Below are 22,104 nucleotides of genomic sequence, written 5' to 3'. Positions count from 1 at the left end.
AGAACGTGTTCTTGGTAAGATAATGGCCCTCTCTCCTTTATCCCCCGCTCAAAGCACGATCGGCGAGCGTTGGCTCCGACTGCCACGTCGCGTTAGATCTCGGCTTCTGGCGCAAAATGCCCGTCGTCTGCATTTATTACAGTGGGAAGAGAGAGCGTTAAATTGTTTCTCTCTTGGTATAAAAATGGCCGGAGCTGTTACCGATTCTCGACTAAGGATGGCTGGAGCGGGACTTGCAATTAAAGTGGGGGATGAACGCGTCGCCGCCGACATTGGCTTCTTCTTCAAGCTGCTTTGTATAGAGAGGAGGAGCGATTGGGGACGTGTCCACGTTTATCAGCGTGCTTCAAATGTTTGGACTCAGTCTCTGACAGAAGTGAATAAACCACCGGCGTTTGATATTCCAAACTGAGGCTGGTCCGAGTCTTGGATCACACAAGGTCAAACATTTGAGAGAGCCAGGGCTTGGTATTCAAGTGGAAAGCCAGGTGAGGGCAGAGGTAACAGACCATCAAATGAGATCTGGCAATAATTAGGTCAAACTTGGTAGATGGGCTATGACAAACGAGGTAAACAGGACGATCAAATCAGCGTCGTAAATTACCGTGAGCCCACATGATTGCTGAAAAGACTTTGCCGATCGTCGTAAACTTTTAGTCACTGTATTACGGTCATAAAGGTCAGTGTAAGGCTCTTTCGACAGTCGTCTTCGTCATGGTTATCGGGTAAACTGTCCGAGCTTCTGCCGCGTCAGCCTCGCAACTTTGCCCGCGGCTCTCAGGCTTGTTATTAAACGCATGTATGGTAGCCGAGGACACTTTCGTGACTACTTGCCGCGAATCCATACATTTAATAAACTGGGTTATCCCCAAGAAATATGAGGTGATTGGCTGACATTGGAAAGTTCAAATAATTTTACTGAGCTGGTTGTGCTTTCTACGACAGAAATCGGAGCGATTAGATTAGTACCTATCCTTGTTTCAGCGAATCATTTGGCCACGTTGTATCAGTGGATTAGCGCGCTCTTTCCTCCGCGTGAATCGCGGTTCGTAAAACCTTCGTGTTTTCTTGCTCGGCTAGTAATCCGTGGTGAATTATTGGCGCTGCAAAGTTCTTCACCACATACGTTTTCCTTTCCCTCCCAGCAACCCGTACTATAGGGTTCGTACCAGTGACTGTTTGCCATAAGATATAAATGCGCTTTTACCGTTGCACTAATCACTTTCGGCTGACTTGTCTGCAACGGCATGGCCCAATAGAGCTTCGCGGTGATTATTTTTCAAGTTAGAATAATTGTGAGGAAAGAACTGATCGGACCCGTTGAGCAAAATTCCTTATGAAAGCAAGAAGGTTACTGGTTTCTTGACTCTCGCACGTATAAGTTGTTTTAGATAGCTGTTCCTGCTTGAGCAATTTGTGAAGAGACAACGATAGTTGAATGAGAGAGGGAATTATAGAGACGAGATGACGAAGGAAATAAAGAAGATATGGTGATGGTTCAGGCTTGATACATTGTCATTATGCAGGAGGAAGGCAACTATTCCGGAGAATGTATTAAATTTGATAGCTTTGTCCACGTTGTTGATGTGCTGTTGATGGTCTTCTGGTATGCTGATTTTATCACGTATCTTGAGTGCGTGGCTGTTAGTGCAGCAGTCATTATTGACCTCGTGTGACTGACTTGTGCGGTGGCAAAGGCAACTGTCATTACTTTCCTGAACACACCCCTCCAGTAGGGGTCGGATATCTCATCTGATTGATTGAGAAGAAAAGGGATAAGAAGATGCCAGAGATTAACCAAGAACTCAGTTTGGCAGTTCTTCGTTCTGAGCGTATTTAAAAATGCAGGGGTAAAGGTGAGATTGTTACCCCTTTTAGGTGGCATTAATTTTCAATAGCTTATAACTGGAGAGAAATTATAAAACAAACGGGTGATGAGAAACCGTCGCTGCAATCCATTATCATCACCAGAGATGACGTCGATCTTCACGTGCTCCATAGCTCAGGCTTTAACTCCAGATATCCAATTGTCATCACCGTCCAGGGTTATTCTATTAATTAGTGAAAATTTTGAAACATGAAACTTTATACATATATATTTTTTTCCAAATAAAACATTTATTTATATTTCTATCCAGATTAAACATTTTTCAGATATTATAAGATTGTCGTTAGTTGCTCTATAGGGGTTAATAAGTGAAGAAGTTTCATTTCGAGAATTTCGAGATACATTGAGTTATTCTGATTAAGCCGTACATTTTTTTTCAACTCATACATTGGAGTGCATTCAATTAAACAAAGATATGAATTGTTCAACGTATATGATTCTTACTTTAGGACTGAGATCTTTAGCATAATCTAAAGTTTTATAATTTAGTAATATTTGGGGACGGGGGGAGTTGACTAAGGCCACTATCTCTTGTACCTCGTTCAAACATTCACAAAGACTCGAATCCTTTAAATCCACCAGAGTGAAGAACGTAATCAACATAACTTTCTAAACAATTTTTAAAATTTTTGTAGATTGGTTCTCAAAGTAAGAGTGAACTATCAATATATCAGTGACTTGACAATATTCGGACATGAATGATTTCAAGGTGATTTTTTAAAAATACTGAATTTTAAAAGTTTTTTAAAAAATACATAAAGTTATTTTTCATAGTGCTGCTCAGGTACTCTGCGTGATATTGCCACTCAGGGAACTTTATTATTAGCTACCCCAATGAAATTTATGCCAAATATTTTGAAATTGACAAATACAGGGTAACCTCGTAAAATACTATCCCTTTAATCTGGAATAAAATTTTTGAAATTTAATCTGGATTTAGATTATTTTTTACACTAGGTTAGTAACTAATATCTGAAATTAATACTAAAACCTCATTTTGTTCCTCTCAATATTTTACAAGCTTTAACTTTTTTTGATTTATTTATTTTCTGCATTATGTCTTTTTCTAAATTTAGATAGGTACCCATTTATTTTGATTTTTTTATAGTTTTCCTATCCTACTGAGGGACATTGACAAAGCCTAAAAAATCATTAATTTGAAGCTAATGTTTATAAAGACCCTTAATTCTACATCAATCTATATGGTAAATTTTAGAAATATATGTATATTCTCAACTAACAAAGATACCAATTGAACAGATTAATTTTATGGATAACCCTAGTTGAATTCTACTGGTGGGGGGGGGGGGGGGGGGGGAGTATGCAACGTGAATCCAAATGGAGAAAATATTAGGCTATTTCAACAAAATTGGGCCTATTCTTGTTTTAGTAGAGAAGTTATCATGTTATCATGCAACCAATTTTCCAATTCCATATAAATTTATTTCAATTTTAAGTTAAAATTAGACATCTGTATCTCATTAATATAATATACTAAAATACATATTTTTGAAGACTTCTCAGACATATTTTTGAACACTAAAATACATAATTTTGAAGACTTTTAGTTTAATATAAACAGTAAAATATTTATATCCTCGCCTAACATTGACCATATGAACTTTTCATGTTATTCTTAAGCCACATTGTCTGACCATAAAGGCTGTTTTTCTTATTTAACTGTTGATATATTTCTTGAGAATATAGTTACTGGTCTCCTCTAGCAGGTGCCAATTGGAAGTTAGTATCTGAGTCTCTTTTCCTTCATACTTCTTCTGTAGAAAAGAATTTCTCCTAAAAAATTACATATCCCTAAAAAAAATTTTCCAAAAAATTACATATCCTGGAAGTACTTAAAATACATTTATCTGCTTCCAAAAATTACTTTTTCTATTGTGTTTGCATATCATGTTCCATGATGCACATTCTGTTCTTTCTCCTCTATGCTATTTCCTAAAAGTACAAACAGCTATTACATGCAATCGTCTGCTATTATTGTTTTCTGGAACATATATGAGGATAAATGCCATGGGAACAACCCAATAGAAAACCCTAAATATATCTAGAGATGATGTGGAGTCCAGACATCATATCTCCCATTGATTTTCAATAAGATTCAATTAGTCTCTAGTTCCCACTGCAGAAGCGAAACTTACATTATTCCCTTTTCCTTACGTTTCACCTATGTGAACTTGCTATACATTCCTCTATGTTGCCTATATGACTATTATCCATTGAATATATGATGTTTTGCCCATGTGTGTGATGACGTCGGTTGACTATGGCGGCATATCTGTGGTGGAGATGCTGACTTCGGTTGACCGTGGCGACGCGTCCGATGGTGATGTGTTGGCGTCCTCGCCATCAATTTCTCATGCCGGTCCTCTTGGGATCACTTTCAAGAGAGATTATCTACACAGATTTGGGGTCGACACATTTGACGTCCAGTGATTATTACTCGTGTCATTCTTCCTTTGGAGGTTCACGCACCGTGGCCTCCAAACTGATGATCGGGTGATCCGGATTGGTCACTCAATTAGTTTTCACTGCCATTGTTGCCCAAACTCTCCTCAGGTTGAGATTATGAAACACCTTTTCTTCCATACTAATCGTTCCAATTTAATCACGATTGGCGTCCACTCTTATCACCCCATACTACGTTAACACCAATAGAGTGTTTTGAAAAGATTTTTATTTTTTTCAACACACTCTAAACTTAGCCCTTAACTACACATCACCATATCATACTTGCTATTAGAGCTATGGAAAGGACAAAATTCTTCTCGTTTTGCAGGATTTACCATGAGAGCACTAGAGGTCATGCAACGCGTTAAGCAATGGCTATAGAGAACACATAATGTTGTACCCCCCATTGCTTGATGCTCCACACTTACATGTGATACACTTGGTACTTGGGGAATCCTGGTGGCTTTGACTTTCATCACCACATGGCTATAGATTTTTCATTGGCACCCACCGTCGAAAGGCTTTCTGAAGCTAAATGTGGATGGTACGGCCAGAGGGAACATGGGCCGACCAGCTACGTGGTCTTGTAAGATACACCCTCATAGTTGAGTGTGTATCTTACGAGACCATGCAGGGGTATCGCATTTGCTTTTGCATCTTTATATGGAGTACATATTAATACATCAACCAAAGTTATGGCGGTATGTGACGGATTGCTCCTCTACGACGAGCGAAACCTGATAGACCTAAAATGTGGCATGCATCATACATATTTTAAAGTCATTTTGGGGTCATTTTACGTGTATGGTCTTCAAATTTACAAAAATTTGCATCTGATGCATTAATTAGAGCAAGGATTAAAACAATGCATTTTAAATTTAATTTTTACATGATTTTCAATTCTAAGAATTTCTTTTAAAAAATATGCTTAAATCATTGCTGATATGATTAATGCTCTTTTTAATATGTCATTTATGTTGTTGGACAGGTGAAATCAAGGTTGAAAAAAGAAAAAATTAAAGGGATAAGAGAGAAAAGAAGAAGTACATATATATGTAATAAATAAAGAAAAAGGGGATTTATTTATTACGGCCATCTAGGGGCCGACCATGTCAAGCAAGCGCCCTAGCCAGCCAGGGGCACACAAGCGTAGGGCACTCAAGCTCGCCCGCAGTTAACAAGGGGTGGCAACCTGGGGCACACACCCATCAACCATAGAGGCCCCCATGGAGGCCCACCATAGGCCCACACAGACGAAACCACGCATGCAAGAGAGGTAAGTGGTTTTAATTTGATATTAGATATATTTCTCAAGTTTATATTTTCTCTTGTTTCAAAATCATTCAATATGGGATTATATCCCCATGTTATTTTTAACCTTCGCGTTAGGCAGGGCTGAAAGCAGCAAGATCAATCGCGGCTCGTTGTGCTGCGATCTTATGAAATGCTAAAAGAAACCATGACCGGGCTTCGAGCCGGCCCGGCCTGAAGTCCAAGTCATTTTGGGATTTTTCTTAATAGTTTGATATGATCTCGGCCACAAGATCTTCTTAAAGAAGATCAAACTATCAGATCGGCCCGTCTTAGTTAATCTATTTTTATTTTATTTTCCAAAGCTTCTTTTGGTTGGCGTAGATGACGCAGATGCGATTCCTTTGGCGGATGAATCAGAGGGAGGAATAGTGATGAGGCAGCTGACAGGGTGGTTGACGAGTCAAGCTAAATTGGCCTGATGGGGTACACCAACTTAATCCAGGTCCACGACTGTGATTTAATTGTAGCCATCCGATCTAGATGAGGGGGATCAGATGGCCAAATGCATTTCCGTCCACCCCCACCCATGACCGTCGACGCCACCAGCCGGACGATCATTTTTGACGAACAAGGGGGATCATCAGACCATCGACGGCCCAGGAGGACCCCCAGGGCAGTCCCTCTTCATCGGACAACCTCAAAAGTAAGTCCCATGTTGTTAAAGGAGGCCAAAGGCCTCCTAATTCAACCATCTTTTGACACAATCTGTTTTGGGCGGTGGAGGACCCTTCTCGGGCTTGTCCGGCCAAGTCGGAGAAGGTGACAGCTCTGACGAGGCTCGATCAGCTCAAGAGAGCACTAAAGAAAGTTGGGAGTAGCTGGGATTCACACCCGGATGAAGGAGAAGAGAAAGGGAGACCACATATCAGAGCTAAGCGGCATCGACCATCGCCTCCACCTATTCTCCTTGAATCAGGGCGATGCAGGTTTTTCATGACTTTCTTTGGTTGACTTCTATGTTTTCATTTTCTTTGGATGATTTATTTTTTTTCACAATTTGAGATTGCTCAAGTTTTCTACGACATTTGGATTAATGATTCTGTTTTGGCATTCCATGGAACACCTTGTGCGTTCAAGGAATACTTTTTTATTTATATAAGTTTCTCCCTTATCAACCTTATAAAAATCTAAATATATACATATATGTATCCATTTAATCTTATATTGACCTCTCACAAGCATTCTGTCGAACACCTCTCAGGTGTTGACTGAATCACCTCTATTTCTTACTTACTTTACTCATAAAAAACATATAAAATATATAAAAATACATATCTCTTATTTAGAAGTCCCTTTGGGAATTTTGTTGAAAAGCTCAAGGGTTCCATAGAACTACCCCTTACCGGAGAAAATTGAGTATAAAAAGTACATAAAATATAAAAACATTATGAAATAGATATATTAGTCACAATAATAAATATTATACATTTATAAGTTGTATTCTATAACTACAGGTTATCTTGTATTAATATAAATAATTATTAATTATTATTAATACTCCCTTTTCCCTCTCTCAATATTTCTATGCGTATCTAGTTAGTTAGTTATATTGTTACTATATAATCACTTACTCTCTCCCTACCTAACTTCTTAGTATTTCTAAGTACTTCCCTAGCTCTCAAGTTTCTACTATCTTTTTCTTCTTTTTCGTTACACTTATCAAACTAATTACTCTTATTATGTAGCTTTTTACATCTTCACTAACTATATTAATATCATCCTTCACTATATTATCTAATATCTTACTTCTTTATTATACCTGGCATCTATAAATATACAATACCTCATATTCCCCCCTATGAATTTTTCTTATTCACCTATTATTCTCTATACTTACTAATTACTTATTTCTTCTTATACTCATCATCTTTAGTATACTATTATTATTATAGGTTATTAACTATGAACTCAATTATTTAAAAAATCTCTAAAGGCCAGTCCTGGTGGAGACAACCTTACTCTATCTATACATTTTAGTGAGTTTATACATTTATCAAATTTATTTGATTGTAGGCAAATTAAATTTACAACGACAATATAAAGTTATTGCACAATTTTCCTTCACTGTATCATCCTATAATCGGACTCACAGTTGTTGGTCAACATGCTCCGTGCAGGTTCATGCTCCCAATGGTGTCTCCAGAGATTCTGGCAAGACCTCATGTGATGTCATCCATGCCTGACCAACATTTGTCATTAGTAGCATGAGGGGAACCATACAACAAATGCCCTTCACAACTATGCAGAGTGTTCTCACACCCCCTCCCTATGAGGAATGTTGTTGGTCACATGGCAGGACCTTCATCTTGCGATTCACTGCTGCCAACACATTGAAAGCCTCGGCTTGCCCGCTCTCCACACGCATCGCATCGTATAGAATGATGGCTCTAACGAGTGGCATATTGCATGGAGCACTAGAGACTGGAGTGTGTACCTTTATCCTAATTTTTGTACCCTCTACGCACCTCCACACTGATGGCACGAGGACCGTTGATACTCCATGCATCACCACCTCTGAGGAACACGAGCATGCTATGGGGGCTCGTGCCCTCCTCTAGGAGTTGCATTGTAATAACCTTTGTATGTTTTTCTTTTTTTATTTTTTGCATTATGGGAGTTGGCATGTAGGGTCCGGTGTAATTGGGATATTTATGCTCCCCCACACCTATAAATGCTTATGAAAACTTCACATAAGATATAAACCCCCTTGGGTAGCGTCCAGGGCACAAATGGATCAATCTACAAGTAAAACCCTCGGGTTGGCCCTACCTGGCACTTTGTTTTTTGCCAAAAAAAAAAAAATGAAGGCACATATCTCGTGTCACATGCAAAGAAATCCACATATACACATTGCCCCTGTGTATTAATGGCCCATGTGTTGATATATAAGGAGCTGACAAGACTAGGGCACATTCTAATTAGCAATTGAAAAGATTCCCTTTTCATGTATTTATTTGTACAGGTACACATGGCACTCTATAGGCCATAGATTAAGAATGACATGATAAATCCTTACTGCTAGTTGGCAAAATTTTGGCGAGGCTGAGGAGTAAACCCTGAATGCGACATGATGGTGGCTACGGGGATGAAGATAGAGACATATTTAACTTAAATCAATAGGCAGGGTTCTTTCATTTTCAGAACTTGATATCTAACAATCTACAAGGTCAATCAAGCTAAAATTTTAGGGGCATTTTCATCTTTATAATTTCATCATCTCTGTCTCTCATCACCATTCCATCTTTACTTACCCGTAAACTCCAATTCACCCATTTCTTCACTTTCGTCCCTTATTCGTCTTCTCTTCCTATAATTATTTCTTCACATCTTTGTCAATCTTACTCTCACATTTTGTTTCCGCCATTGACATTCTCCCAACTGCTACTTGTAGTAATATTCGTCTCTTTATTATTAAATAGTAACTATCATCTTTTCACCCCTCCCTCTCCATCTTTTAATTATCTAGGAGCTTGTACATATCCTCTCGTGTCTATCTCATCACCATTTATAAAAAAACATTAAATTACTAATCAGTGTTCCTTATTGAGGAAACTCATAATCATTATTACCTTCATTTATTATGTGAGAAGCATTTACATAAATTTATTGGTTAATCTCAAAGAGATTAATGACATACATTTCCCCTAATTTCACATTTATCATTTGGCACCATTGCAAGGAAATGGTAGCATGTAGGTAAATTAGAAAATTGTTTTATTAGGTTATTTACTTTCTACTTCTCTAGTCTCTTTTTAGAGTGTCTTTTGCCCAGGGAATTTATAAAAAACTCCAAATTCAGGTATATCTCTATACTTTGATTTGTCCTATATATTTATTTATTACACTATAGTAGGTTCTATTTTTGCAAGGAACAATATAAAATCACATAGGCAGCATGATTAAGCAGATAGGGAGGAATAATTATAATAACAGTGATACAAACAATGCTAAGGGTTATTTAATAAATGAAAATGTAGAGATGAAGAAGATAAAGGTTGAAAGAGTATGTTGCTCCTTTAGGTATGAAACTCCAAAAAATTAATGCTCCTGTTGATGAAAAACATTAAAGTTTAAATTAGATCATCATGTGATTCATTCTCTCTCTCTCATTTCCATGGTAGCGCTCAAGAAGAGCCATACAAAAATTTTGAAGATTTTACTCTCATTTGTCACAAATTAAACAGCATTGCCAATAAGGGAAAAGTCATCATAAATTAATCTAGTGATGAACATATAGTACCATAATCAATGTAATCAAATGAATCAACAAAAAAATATTCACAATATTTTTCATCTCAGTCATGACGATTTAGATCTTTTCATATCTAATTTTCAACTCAACTACTCCGTTTTCTTAATGTGTGTTTGTCTTAGTGATACAAGAAAGGTAGACAAGGTGTTCTAGGAGCATTTCTATGATCATTGGTCACTTGCATCTGAGCTAGAATGAAATCATCTGGAAAATAAAAATGTATTATTTTATACAGCTATATCTTTCAACAGTCTATAGGTGGCCTAATCAAACCCTCTCCTGATTGAAGTTCTAGAAAGATGGTTTCAAAATCTCTAAACTTAAAATTATAAAATAATGCATTAGGCAAAACATTTACACTTGCGCCTGAATGAAGTAGTGATATTCAGAAAATCAGTCCTCCTATTTCACACTTGATCAACGGAGCTCGAGAATCCCAATATTGTTCAAAAAATCCTATTCAATAGAACTAATATTTTTAAACAATTCAATCATTTTATGCTTTATATAGGCCTGCACAGAATTTGAAAAATCTTGACTTACAAATGATTATGTTGTATTTCTTTGGGCAAAGAAGTTTTAAGAAGATCTTCATCATGAGCACTTTTTTAGATTTTATAACATTAAAAAATTGATCAGCAGGAATATAATCTTTTGGATCAGGTTCTGCTTTATAAGGTTCTTATTTTTTATCAATAGAAATATAATATTTTGGATCCTTTTGTTTTAGTGATCATCTACCATTCATGATGAGATATGTCCTAGAATTCTTAAAAAACACAAGATTTGTACCTTTTCTTTGTATCTGCCTCGGTCTCATGGAGCTGATTGCACTACTTTAATTAAAATTAGTAATGGCAAAAAAATCACCAAAATATATGAAATAAAATCCTTAATGGCTACCATTTCCCGGCAACGATGCCAATTGATAATATCATATTTAGGGATTTAATTTGTCTTTGGTAATATAGATTATTCAATAAAAGTATATTTTACCGTACTGACTTAAGAATATTTAGTTAGTGATGAGTACGGATCATTTCCACATGGAACCCTGATAAAGGAATTAATTTGACGTAGGACGACTATGGGATGGACGATTTAGGGCGGATGACGAGGCTAGGGGTAGGAATGGGTAAGGGATAAAACAATCCACAGAAATCACGGTCGATTCTCGGACTTAAAACCGATGAAATCTGGTGGTGCAGCTCCGACCCTTATCGAGGGCGGGAGTACTGTCTTCCCCCACCGCGACGATGCCTAAGCACCGAAATCAATACCTCGAATTCACGTCGCGAAGAAACACTCGAGAAAAGGAGAGAAGAAGAGGAAATCCAAGTCTAATTCTGACGGCGGTGGAAACTTCCCGAGAAAATACTGAGCGGAGAACACGTCGACACCACAGGGTTCAGGTATACCTCAGCACCGTAGTGCGTGTAGAGGCTGCAGGTAATTCTGCTCGTGGCGACGAAGGCGGCGTGATACTGGAACGGGTGCTCCGGGCGTTGTCCGGCCCTGGTTGACGTTATGAAGCGGGGACGCCGGGTCGGGCGCGACGAACTCCCGCGCGCGCGAAGCGCACCCGAGCGGAGTGCGCGGAGTGCGCGGAGTGCGGAGTGCGCGGAGTGCGGCGGAGCGCACCCAGCGCTGCTGCTTGAGGCGCCGCCGACGGCGCGCAGCAGCGCCGCGCGACGCGCGCGCACGGAGGCGCACGGCGGCGGCGGGATGGCACGCGGTGGCGTGCGGTCGCGGCGTGTGATGACGACGGCGGCGGCAGCGGCGGCGGTGGTGGCGGCGGCGACGACGGTGATGACGACGACGACGGCGACGACGGGGAAGGTTAGGGCAAGATGAGGGGAGGGCAATCCTCCAAGAAGAGTTAGAAGAAAACTCAATTCTTGAATTATGATTGCCTAATGAGTTCTTGAAACAAATGACCTTATATAGGCCTTGGAGGAAAGAGAAAATAACTAGAAAATAAGACACGCAAGGGAAAACGTGCATCACGTCACGCCAAAGGGCAGTTGTGGATCTGCCTTTGGCGTCGTGTCATGACGCGCGTGGAGACGTGCGCGGGTGGTGACGTGGCGGACGAAGGTTGTGGCGTGTTGACTTCTTCGTTGACTCCTGTTGACCGAGGTGGGTTGACTTCTGTTGACTTCATCTTCGGATCCGTAACGTCTGTGTTGACCCCGACTGCCTGCGGTGACGTGTCCCAGGCTGATGCATTGGCGTCCTCGCCATCATTATTTCTTATTATAGTGATGATTGACGCGAAAAAGGATGAAGACGAGAGTAGAATATGTGAGCTAGTGATCTCTAGTAAAAGGATGTAAGTTATATGTTAATTTACTTAGTAAAGAAAAATGTAAGTGAATGTGAATTATACAAAGCGATGTGGGGTTGAGTTAGATAATGTGAATGGGATGTCGAGTGTGTGAACGATGGTAGTGGTGTAATGCAGAATAGTGTGATGTTGAGGATACAGAGATGACATAAGAGGATATGAAGAAGTAAAATGCGAGTGAGAAGATGAGGAAAATCCTAGTTAAGCTAATTATGATGTCGGGAAAAGAAACAACATAGGGCGGAGACACTTTCCGTTGATCTTTACGTTCCACCAGGATCACGGTGATTTGCGAGTGCCGGTAAGCTCCCCCTCTTCTCCAATGCTTCTCCCCAGACACCCAAGACACCAAAAACACAATTGATGGATCTCAAAACTCACTATCTTTTAATCAGCCCACACAAGTAGGAAGAAAGTTCAAGATGAACTACACAATGATCCAGGCCTCTATTTATAGGTGTGAATGGAAAGAGGAGGGGAAGCCGAAGCTTTGCTGAAAATTTCAGCCCAATCGGAGATGAAGATCGAAAGTTATGGCCATTTGAAGTTGAGTCAATCCTAGCCCTCGATTTCTTTCTCTCTCCTTGTCAGCATCATTGACGCTTCCTCATTTTCTGTTTCTGTTAAACGGTCTCATCACTTGAGATACTGCGCCTTATCACCTTCCCCAAGTGCACTTTTTGAAGTCGCCACGTGTACCTGCAGAAGAGAAAAGACAAAAAAACAAAACAGGTTTCGAAGCTGACATGGCGGCGCATCAGCGCACGCCACGTCAATATGCATTTTTTTAATCCAATCCGTGGCGGACACAAAAGCGCCATGTGTACACAAGGTGCCATGACATATTTCCATGTCGATCGCCGCTAATTCCATTGTGCCTCGGCCCATGCACGCATTTATTGCCAAAAAATAGTTTTTTTAATTCATCCACGTTGCCTGTGTCAGAAAAAACTAAAAACAAATTTTTTAGCCTTAAATGACATTATGGCATCGCTTTTTGCGATGCCATAATGCTAGTCAAATTATTGACTGTTGCCAATCGTTATAATCTGTTCTAATTCGTTGCCGCTAGACGAATTGAATGGCGACATGTGGGGGCGCGAAATAAAGGGCTAAATGTTTTTAAAAAAATTCATATTAATTAAAATAAAATTCCAAAAATACATATAAATATATATTTCGACATTGAAAAATCATATCTTTCCAAATTTAATGTCGAAAAAATTCCAGAAATCATATTTTTTTCAAAAATGATATTCTTCTTGAATCTATTGTTAGACAAATCTCCAAAAATGCATAAAAGTACAGAAAATTCAGAAAACCATTTTAAAAAAATAGATTTAATCATTTTAAGCTTGATAACATGCAAATATGAGTGATTTAGTTGAAAAAAACATGTAAATATGATCATATTTAAGTACTAAATATGCATGATATCAAGGCCTTTCCATTACATTGTACTTTTTAGCATCATAAATTACAAGAATTAATTTTCATTTCTTAATTCATAAATGGCATGCATGGCTTCATGATGATTTTCACATGGTATATGACTGTTAATAGAATGTAAATTTCTAAGATTAATCTCCGGCTGAGTTGGGACTCGACCTGGTTCAATGTTGTTGGAGCCACTTTTGTCCCATGTATCTTTTTTGTTTTTGGTCTGTTCGTACAAATTCTTCTTTTCCCATCCAACCCATCTCCCTTTTCAACTATTGTAAGGCTTCCATCACTTGTGCAGTATTTCCATCTGGTCTTATTTTTTTTGCATGCTCATATAAGACTCATCATAAAATGGGTTAGCATTTGGCTAGAAAGTGTTTTGATGAGCACGTGGATAGAAATTCATTAACTCATGTTATTGAAAATAGGAAAGCTTAGCTTATTTAGAATTCCTTTATCAGAAATGGCAGGTCTATCGTACCCATTATCTCTAGGTGTCCAAGAGTTTTGATCCATTGGATTATTCATCTTGGATCTATGGATGGCTATAATCTGTTCATGCAGTGGACAATCAACTTCCAAATGATCAGCACTAGAAAGATGATGAGGTTGTGAAATATCCATATGAGAAGGATGGGAAGAATAATGGATATTTAAAATTATCTAAGCATTTAGTTAAATGAGAAAATTCTTTAATTAAATTCTCAATTTGTGAATCACATTCAACCACACCTACATCAATCATCCAACCTGTTCTAGGATTTGAATTTATTCCATGTCTGTTGAGAACACGATATGGATCATTATCTGCAAAAAAAATTGAAATTTCTAAAGCTCATACAAATCCATATGCATAAAGCTAGTTCCACTCATAACATTGATCATGTTTTAGTCTTGACATCTAAAAGAAGCAAAAAAACATTTGGGTGGTTATCCATTCTTCTATACAATGGTAAAGACCTTTCTTAGTTAATTATTTCAACTTTTACCCTGCTTCAGCTCAGGATTCAACTGGTCTTTCGAAAAATTATTGTATGGCTGTACTATATGGATTATTTTTTACTATAGAATAAAATTTATTCAAAAATTAAATTTCCTTATGTTTCCAAGAATCAAAACTTAGCGATAATGATGCAAACGAACTTCAAGCTTTGCCTTTAAGACTGAAAGGGAACAATCTTATTTTCATAACATCATGAATCAAGTTATGAAAATGATCTTGTGAGCCAAAAAATTATTTAAAATCATTTTCATAGCAGAATAAATATGCATTTCTAGAAGTAAATCCTGATTATCCTGCCATTATTTATTCATCTTTATCAATGCTTCATCGATGATTTTGAAGAAATTCATGCATCCACGTCTTTAGAGACTTTTTAATAAGTAAAATGAAATACTCGATATGTCTGAGCTACCACAAAGAGTTGACCCGATCGCAGAGCTCGACGTATACGCGACGGCCCCCCCAGCATTTGGTACGGCGGTGTTGCATTGGTGGAAGACGACAGGTATCATACAATTCGCATTCTTTATATTAAACATCTCATGCTTCACTTATTGAATTTCTAAATAATTTTACCCCCAAAACAGGTCAGCTTTCTTACCCTGCGTTAGCACTGGTGGCGAAAGAATTCCTAGCGGTTCAAGCAACGAGTGTCGCGTGTGAGCGCCTATTCTCAGAGGGTCGTCGAGTAATCAACTACAAGCGATCGAGGCTAACGGCGGAGAGCGCTGAAGTCTTAATGATGTTGAAGTCTTGGTACAGCAACGACGACCTGCGAACAGATGAGGACGAAGACAATGACGAAGATGATGGTCCATTTAACATTCGTCTGAATGCATTGACAAGTTAGACTCTGGCCTAGCTCATTGAGTGCTGTAGATAAAGTGATGACAAATTATTTTGTTTTCCAATATGCAGATTAGTGGTCCACCATTAGCGAGGGGTTTTTCACTAGCGAGGTACAACTTGTCCACTCTCTCCCTCTCCTTTTATCTTCTACTCACTCTCCCCTCTCCATATCCCTCTCTCCTTAAATTATCTATCTACCGCTCTCAGTTCTCTCCCTCTAATTGTGACTTCCTCTCACTCACCCTCTCCCACTTCTTCACTCTTCCACTCACACTCTCCCTCTCCCTTTCAATCTCCTTGTCTCTTACTCTCCGTCTCTCTATCTCACTGTCAATCTCACTCTCTCCTTCTCCCTCTCCCTCTACTTCTCCATTTTTTTTGTCTTCACACTCTTCCTTACGCTCTCCTTCTCTCGTCCACTCCCTCTCCCCTCTCCATATCCCTCTCTCCTTAAATTATCTATCTACCGCACTCAGTTCTCTCCCTCTAATTGTGACTTCCTCTCTCTCACTCACCCTCTCCCACTTCTTCACTCTTCCACTCACACTCTCCCTCTCTCTTTCAATCTCCTTCTCTCTTACTCTCCGTCTCTCTATCTCACTGTCACTCTCACTCTCTCCTTCTCCCTCTCCCTCTACTTCTCCATTTTTTTTGTCTTCACACTCTTCCTTACGCTCTCCTTCTCTCGTCCACTCACTCTCCCCTCTCCATATCCCTCTCTCCTTAAATTATATGTCTATCGCTCTCAGTTCTCTCCCTCTAATTGTGACTTCCTCTCTCTCACTCACCCTCTCCCACTTCTTCACTCTTCCTCTCACACTCCCTCTCTTACTCTCCGTCTACTTTGCCATTTGTTTTTGTCTTCACACTCTTCCTCCTGCTCTCCCTCTCCCTTTCCTTCTCTCTTGCACTCACTCTCCCCCTCTCCCTATCCCTCTCTCCTAAAATGCATATCACCTATCATTTGCATCTCTCTGTACATGTGTTCTTCTATTTTTTACTCTATATCCACAGAGGAGTCGAAGATGGTGACGTTTGGGGAAGCAGGGATAGTAGCTTAGAGAGGAGACAAGGTGTGCGCAAAGATGGAAGAACTTGTGGAGGAATGGGATGCAGCCAGAGAGGTGGGCGCAAAGATGGAAGAGCTTGACCAAGCTGCTACAGTACCTGAGGATGAATTCGGTGCAGAGCTGGAACAGTTTATCTAGATCGCTTTCCATTTCTCTTTTTGCGTTGAACCCCAAATGTCTTTTGTTGAAATTGGATCCTTATCCTTTTCCCCGATTATACATTTTTTGGCAAGAATTGTATTCTCTATCCTTGTAGTTGCTTCAAATTTTCCCATTCGTCGAATTCCAACTTGTGGAACTTAATTTGAAAAAAGCTGCCCCTTTATATATAATAGATTATTATGCTCGTTTCTTTATCATTTTAGACATTTAAACTCTCAATTTATATCTTTAATTGATTTATCTCTTATTTTTAAAGGTATAATACCTTTACTACTAAAATCTCTATTCATCTTATACTAACATTAATTAAAAATTTTCCTCGCTCATATTATCTTTTCAAATTTGCCAACATCCTAGTAAACTATTTCATCAAGATAACAATCACAACCTAATAAGCTCTCCATTTAAATATATGATACTTTAGATTATTTTTAATTTACTTTACTTTGCTAAGGGCAGAGCAAAATTTTCCCAAAACTGTGCCATTTTACGCAATTTACGACCAATAAATGCAATTTTTAACTTTATGTGCGAATTTTTGTTCGATTTGTGCGAATTTGTTCATTTGTGCAAATTTGTTCGGTTGTGCGACTTTTTTCGGTTTGTGCGAATTTGTTCGCTTTGTGCAAATTTGATCAGTCGTGCGAATTTGTTCGGTTTGTGCGAATTGTTCGGATTGTGCGAATTTGTGCGAATTGTGCGAATTTGTGCAAATTGTGCGAATTTGTGCAAATTGTGCGAATTTGTGCAAATTGTGCGAAATGTTCAAACATCTGTTCTAATATTTGCACATAAAGAGAAAAGGACAACGAACAGACCCTTGTGCAATTCGTTTGTGCAAATTTTTTGTTTGTTTTAAACGAACAGAACATAACGACCATGTCTAATCCCATGCACTCCTTGATTCTAATGGGGTCAAAAAGATCTCGCGGGCACACTCTTTCTCTCATGCACATGAATAATCTATGATAAAAAATAAATAAAGAAGAGCACGGCGTTCAGGCTAAGTGCGCTGGCCTGTCAACTCGGTCTCGCCGGCGTACTTCTTGATTGACGAAACAAAAAATACAGAATGGGGTGAGAGAGGCTCGAACTCTCGACCTCAGGATCACTCTAAGCTATGAGACCTACGCGCTAGCCAGCTGCGCCACCACCCCTTGATGCTAACAAGCATTTAATCTAAAAATAAATAGTGATGCATTGAAACATTGAAACTCTTCATTGAAGCTCTTCATTGAAGCTCTTAATTGAAACTCTTTGTTGAAACTCTTCATTGACTAAAATACAGAAACTGTATCTCTATATTTTGACATCTTGAAAAACTTTAGAAATAGCATCTAATGAACTATGTTCAGGTCAGATTTACAATGGACCCTCTTGCCTCGAGCCATTCGGCATGAGGGCCATTTGATATTCCAGATTTCTAAGACTATATACAAGTATAGCAGGGCTTCAAAAAAATTTCTGTATTTTTATCTTTTATATTTCTTGTAGATCTTTTAACAAATGTAATGGGCATAATAGTCGTAATCCTTTTTACTGGGCCAAAAGATGCCTTACAGCACAATGCTTCGACAACACAACCATGTCGCACTGAATATCAAGGCTAAAAACCATAGTGAATTCATTGTGTGCTGATGAGCGACTCAAGTTTATTCTTTTACCAGAGTCAATTCTCTCTGATATTAAGCAGATTCATGAACTCATAATAGAAAACTTACAATGGCTCTGTCGGACTGCGGGATACACAGTTAAATTTATAAAAGAGACAAATATGTTGAGGACATTGAGTTATATCTAAGAATAATGACCATTTTTAAAAAATATTCTATGTATTTAGTCAGATTGAATTTAGTATCTTATTTATCATTACTTGAAATTGAGAAAGATTAGAAATATGATTTCTAAGTTTCACATCTATTACTTAAGTTTCACATAATTTCTTCTCAAATTTAAGAGAGATCTTAAAACATTAAATTATTTTAAACATAATTTGAACAGGTAATTACAAGGTTTTTGGTAAAAAAATGAAATATTATATTATTATGATACCCATTCATATTATAAATAAAACTATAAGTTTTGGAAAATATAAAATAGACTAAATTCTTCTTTAAAAATTTGTGTGATTTTAATCCATGTTCTCCATTTAGCGAAACTTGTATCTCATATTACAAAAATCCTGAGTAAATTTATCCTCTAATTGATGCACTTGTATATATTATTATTTCTGAATAAGAAGTGTTAAATTGTGTAGCCATGTGAAACCTAGGAGGTATTTGCACAATATTTTGCTGAGCACCTTTTAGGTACCTACTAAGTACTGGAAAAATTATCTGTTTTTCAAAATCCAGGTTTCAGCTTCTCCTCATTGTGATCAAACATCTATTCGATTCACTTTAAGTTATTACAATATTATGTTGTTTATTTTTATTCAAAGATTCTATTTCTTCCTTCTGCTCTATTGTTTTTCATTTCAAAATCCAACCACACATTATGTATTTAGTTTGTTTTATTCAACATCATACATTAGATATTTTACATGTGTGATGTATGCATTGAAATCCAAGGTTGTGTGGAATGATGATGAAAATATCATACTATAGTGGTTATACGCGTATAAATGTATTGAAGCTTTTCAACTCATAAGATTTTTTATTTGTACCGAATTATCAATGAGATTGATTTATGACCCATTTGTTTAATTTTTACTTAGTCTTGAGTCAATAAAAGCATCGGGTAGATGGAAACTTGTATTTGACAATGATGTACGAGTCCTTTGTCGTGGGGTTCCAAATGGTCAGAGATTACATACAGGCGCAAGTTCACAAAGGTAATTGTGTGGACGAGATGGGAGTCTCCTCCCTTAATATAAGAGGAGATTGTCTTAAGGAAAATGATACAATCAAGTCCCTAACCAAGTTAACGCAATATCTGAAAAGGAGATCTCAGATGATTTCTATATGCATCAGTCATAACTATAATAACGAATTAAGGTTGGACATTTTTTAATGCTTATGTTATTCTAGAAGTGTCTCAATAATGGAATATATGTGCATGATAACTAAAGAAAAAAGGTTCCATGGCAGGATTGATGAATTTTTTTCACCTTTGAGAAAATAGTGTAGCTCATCACCTAACATACTGACAACATGATAAAATGACAGGGTTAACTGGATCCATGATTAAATAGTCTATAAATTAATATATTGAGTTAGTCGGGTTAGAGTTTTAATAGATGTTATGACTTTAAAGTCATTAACTATACTTGTGAATTTCCCTGGCTGGATAGACAGAGAGCACTTCAACATCAAAGCATAAATTAAAGGAATATATTAAAGAAAAGTCTCATTAAACTTAATAGATTTAGCGCACCAAAAAAGATTTCCAATTCAAGTTTATTTTAAGTGCCTCTCTTTCTTCCTTTCTCGAAATGTGACTTCATCTCCTGTGATGATGGAAAGAAAGAAAATATCTTACTGTATTGATGGCCATAATAATTTAGTAGGCCAGGATATCTGACATGTTGCGGACCATGTGGATATGTCAAGAGTTCATACATCTTTTTCGCTCATGACATTTATTTACAGAACCAAAAGGTAGAGGATGTAATTATGTGCAATGTAATTCAATCATCGATGTGTTTTACATTTCATTTTAAATGTAAACCTCAATAAATTTCTTGCTCGGATCATCAATCAGGGTCACATTACCCAAAAGTTTGGTAATTGGATCATTTTGATTTTTCCTTGTAGGGCTCCAAAAATGAGGCTTATATATGTCATATTCTTAACATGATCATGTGTTCTAACTTTTGAATATCTTTCAAAAATAAAATCGTTATCTCTCTGTTAAAAAATAAAGAGAGATTTTATTCGTTTTTATACTCAGCCCAAAATTACTTCACTATTGTTGTGATCCTTCATTTAAAACTTGATCGTGCATTCCAAAATATGTCCTAGGAAAGGCTTTTCATAAAACATCAATTATCAAACTAAAATGGAATTTTTTTCTATTACAATCAAGAAAGGATGAAACCTGGAAGAGAAGGCTTATAACACTAAAACTCTGTAACAAAAATATTAGAACTGCAATAAAATTCCAACCAAGTTTATTCCTAGAGAATGCTTGAGAGCCAAATAATTCAAAACTGTCAATAAAACATACTGTGAATTTCATACAGTCCATAAATGCATCTAGATTTATTACAACATTTTCTTTTGTAAAATCTAAAAATCCAGTAATTGTATATAATAAGAATCTTACTAAATACATTTTCCTTTCTATCTCAATAAAAAATATCATCTTAAAGTCTTCATAACATGGTTCTAGTGCAGAACATTTGGTCTATGTTTTCACAACTTAAGTATTTTTGTACGCTCCTTAGGGATATCCAATAAATAAATAAAATTCATAATAATTTCATAATATTTTAAATTTTAATTTTAATGGTAAAGAGTTCTTTCTAAAATATATCAATATGATGAATTGGTTTATGATTATGTTGTCATAAATTTTATGTTATTTTTGTTTATATCAATAAATTAAAACTCAAATCTAATTTATAAATACCACAATTCTATATTCAAGACTTAGTAAACATAACTAAATATATCACGTAAACTTGAATTTAAAGTTAGTACAAATTGAGGTTATTGACTAGATTGTAGAAGCTTTTTCAAGGATAATTATTATCTATATTTTAATTAAAATAAATATAAACTGGTATCACTATGGGATTTGACATGTTGTAACAGAGGTCAATTTAGTTGGTTCCAATTGATGTGAGGATTTAGAAAAAGCATCACCTAGCCCAAGAAAGAGTTATTCTGGTCTTCATAGAAAACCCTTGGGTGGTGAAAATGAGAAAATATGTGGACTTTTGAGATTATATACCCATTCGCCCCATTGGCGCCATTATAAGACTAATAAGAATTTTCCATGTCCACAATTTTCATTAAGCATCCACAATTGTTCTCTATCACTCAGTTTCCGGCACTTTGGTAGCTCTGGACATCACATTCACACCACATTGTTCCAAAGTCATCCATTACGGGGGATAGCGAGCAGAAAATATTCATCCTGCGCTTGCCCATTCTGCACCACCCTTCACGTGTCTTCCTTAATTTTTAATAAAATTGCACCACTCCCCTATGTTATCAATAAATCACATTGGTCATTTATGTAAAAAGTACCAAAAAGGGATACAAAGATTCAAAATTCGATCACATCTTACAAGACTATATTTTCATCTTGTATTAATTATCTAATTTATGGTGGCTAAAAAAATAAGCATTGTAGGGAACCTCT

At 37.3% G+C, this 22,104-nt stretch overlaps 1 non-coding gene across 1 annotated transcript; it reads right to left on the bottom strand.

The window, feature by feature from the left end:
- Window positions 1-17,867: 17,867 nt before the first annotated feature.
- Window positions 17,868-17,951, bottom strand: TRNAM-CAU (transfer RNA methionine (anticodon CAU)). Its single transcript is given in 2 exon segments — window positions 17,868-17,903; window positions 17,914-17,951. It is a non-coding gene; the product is annotated as a tRNA-Met (tRNA).
- Window positions 17,952-22,104: the final 4,153 nt, after the last annotated feature.

This window comes from Wolffia australiana, chromosome 1, assembly GCF_029677425.1.
Source record: "Wolffia australiana isolate 7733 chromosome 1, ASM2967742v1".
Classification (NCBI taxonomy): Eukaryota; Viridiplantae; Streptophyta; class Magnoliopsida; order Alismatales; family Araceae; genus Wolffia; species Wolffia australiana.
This window is presented reverse-complemented; position numbering and strand designations above follow the sequence as displayed.